The 3,334-nt window shown below is 57.8% G+C and overlaps 1 pseudogene; it reads right to left on the bottom strand.

Moving 5' to 3' along the window:
* Positions 1-958: 958 nt before the first annotated feature.
* Positions 959-3,029, bottom strand: LOC104991032 (annotated as a pseudogene).
* Between the last annotated feature and the right edge of the window lie 305 nt (positions 3,030-3,334).

A 3,334-nucleotide genomic window follows, 5' to 3' on the forward strand; every position in this document is an offset into this window, starting at 1 on the left:
AACTTGAAGCCCCACGTGAAGGCAGTGCCATCATGGGTGCTGTGCTCCGTGGTGACCAAATCCCCTGGCCTTTCCTGCCCATTGGGCCCTCCCTGGGTGCTCTGACCACCCTGATACGTATGCACACAAAATTAGGGCCATGCATTGGTGTGTGCAGCTCTCGGGGGAACTTCCATAATATACACGTGATTGTCAGGGAGTCTGAACCCCAGAGAAGGAGGAGAGCTGGGGCCCAGCCCCTGAGTTCTCCTGGAGCCTGGCCCTTTCTTGCCCTTCCCTCTCAGCTCCCAGTATCTTGTCTTGATGGTGCTGAGAACAAGGGGTCCTTCTGGGCTTTCATCCTGAGTCAGGCCAGGCTCTCAGTGTATAACATGCTCTGCTCTTCAAACCCTTACCACCACCTTGTGATATTGTACCCTTTGAAAAACATCGACTTTCCAGAGACGGGGGACAGAGAGCTGCCTACACTGGTCATGCCAGTGCTGTGGTCCAGACCTTAGCTTTTCTCAGAAGAAGGAAGGGAATAGATAGTGACAGACATGGTGGGGAGGGTGGTCCCCAGGAAGGCAGGGATGGTGGGCCTGAGTGAGAAATGCCTGATGGAACCAGGAACGCTGAGTTCACCCCCTCTTCAGCCTTCCCAGTCATGACTCAGGGACACTGAGGTCCCTCATGTGAAGTGGTTGGGTAGCACCTGATGATGACCTTAGACTCAGGCCAAAGTTATCCTGGACAGTAGGGAAGTCCCTGGTTATCTTCCAGACACATTTTCTCTATGTGTCTGTGAATGGCCATCACCACCTGCTTTATACACCTGCCCCTGTGACATGAGGCCGGAATGTCCCAGGGAAAGTGTAACCCTGGTGCCCATGAGGAACTTGCCAGCCCTGCCGCTCGGGGGCTGCTCGGTCTGCCGTGGCACTGTGTCCATGCTCACAGGCTGGCTACCGGTCAGCTGTTAGCTCCCTCAGTATGTGGTATAAGACGGGCTCAGCAGCAGTGGCATGTGGAACTTGTGGCTCTCGTTTGTGACAGTGAAAGCAACCTGCGGGCAGAAGGGGCACTGGGAGAGCAAGCAGCCTGGCCCAGTGCTGCCTTGGACCCCGTAATCCAGGGCTGGAGTTGGGGGGAGAGGAGCCCCAGGGTCAACTGGGGGACTGTGGGTGGGGCTGGGGCCTCCCCAAAGGAAGCATTTGGTCTGAGGGTCCCCTGGGCCTGTGGTTCCCAAGGGTTAGAACCATCCTGAACAGGTCAGGTGATGGGGACAGAGAGCTAGAGGTGCTTGGGTGAACCTCTGTCTGGAGGGGCTGAGTCAGCCTGATAGCAGGATGGAGTGGCATGGGCGTGGTGTGGTCAAGGCCAGGAGCTCGGTTGTGGGGGTGGGGCAAGACCAGCCTGCGGGTCACAGTGCATCTCAGGCCTCTACCCTTCTGGCCCTCACCTCCATGTACGGATAGATGCTCTCTCCTGGTCCTTCTTCTACCAGTAGCCCTTGATGTCGAAGGACAGCTTGTCAGTGCCCACCTTCATCTGGCCTGGCAGCAGGAGCCCAGGTCTGTGGGATGGGATGCACAGCCCATCCGGGTCTCTGCAGCTGTGGAGAGGAGGGGTCACTGCAGAGGGCTCCCCAGCCTGGGTCTCCCAGGGCACACGGACCGGGCGTGGCCTGACTCGGACCTGGGTGAGCAGGGCCTGAACACCTCTGCAGCAGGGCAGCATCCAGGACCTCAGGCTATGTCGCCTCACTGTCCTGAGGGAATTCCAGAGAAGAGAAGGGAGAGAACCTTCCCGTCCCCCATGGGCAGTAATCACTTCATAGCTGGCACAAGGACTTTTCACATTTTCTCTATGTGTAAGTGTGCTTACTTGCAAACTTAAAAAACTGGGTTGTATTAGCCATACTGTTTTATAACGTATGTGTGCGTGCTGAGTTGCTTCAGTCGTAACCAACTCTCTGTGACCCAGTGGACTGTAGCCCACCAGGCTCCTCTGTGCATGGGATTCTCCAGCCAAGAATACTGGTGTTGGTTGCCATTCTCTCCTTCATGGGATCTTACCAACCCAGGGATCAAAGCCATGTCTCTTTTAAGTCTCCTGCATTGGCAGGCGGGTTCTTTACTGGTAGTGCCACCTGGGAAGCCCTTGTAATGTGTACTTACTGTTTACTACATTGCATTGGCTTTCTGGGTCAGTAACTGTGCCCAGGCTGCCATCCACATGGCGGGCTGTTTGCAGCTGCAGTGCTGGAGGCTCTGAGGGCCTCTGCTCACTACAACCATGCTCTCAAGTGTCCATGCTCTAATGAGCATCGGCAGCATTTACCAGCACAGTTTGGGGGCTGGGAGTGGCTCTGTGTGAACCCCCCTCCCCCGGGCTCCATGTGTTCCTCCAAGCTTAGCTGTAACCTGGAAGCCCCTTTTCGTGAAGGGCTCCATAGCCTCAGGCCCTGAGCCTTTGGGGTCCAGCAGGGGCAGGGGCCTCCTGCCTCACCCTCTGTCTCCTCATATGTGAAAGGGGTGCTTGTAGGGTCTGCACACCAGATGCAGTGAGAACCTAACAAACGTCCAGTGCTTGAGAGCTACCCAGAACAGGTCACCTGCCAGTCATGGTGACGACCAGCCCTTCTGATTCCTCCTCAGGCCTCAAGTGGCCACAGGACAGGGAGAGATGGACCCCTGTCCCACTGCAGTGGGCACTCAGGTTGTGAGCTCTGCCAGCTCGGCTGTGGCCCAATCAGAACTGCTCAATCTGCTGAAACAGAGGCTCCCAGAGTCTGCAGGGGGACCATCCAGCCAGGTCAGCCCTGCCCTGCCACCTGCTGGCCCGAAGCAGGGCCCCTTGCAGGGGTTGTGTGGGGGGTGTTCTGGACTCGAGCCTGGCCCCAGACCACCTTACTACTTTTTCTTCAGCTCGGTCCACTGCTGGCCACCGTCTTGGAGCCTGGACAGACAGAGGCACAGGCCCTGGGCTGGCCACCCTGAGGCAGTGTCCAGCACATGTGTGGTCAGTGGCTTGCTGCCCGGCTCCATGCCTCTGCTCTGGGCCACCAGAGGGACAGGGATGTGTGCCTAGGGGTCCTTCTTGTGTCCACATCCCCTGGTAGGAGGCAGCGCCTTGGAGTAAACAGGCCCCACCAGGGTGGGTGGGGGGCTGGGGTGGGAAGTGGAGTTGGGTAACACACTGCCTACACAACGCTGATCTCTCCACCTCTTCCCAGCCCCAGAGGGGTCTCTACACCCAGAGCACCCCCCAGCACCATGTCCTCAGTGCCTGGGTGGCCACAGAGGGTTCTTCTCCCCAAACCCAGCTCTGTCCTCTGATCTGCGGGCCACCT

The sequence above is a fragment of the Bison bison genome, unplaced genomic scaffold, assembly GCF_000754665.1.
Source record: "Bison bison bison isolate TAMUID 2011002044 unplaced genomic scaffold, Bison_UMD1.0 scf7180017864181, whole genome shotgun sequence".
Lineage (NCBI taxonomy): Eukaryota > Metazoa > Chordata > Mammalia > Artiodactyla > Bovidae > Bison > Bison bison.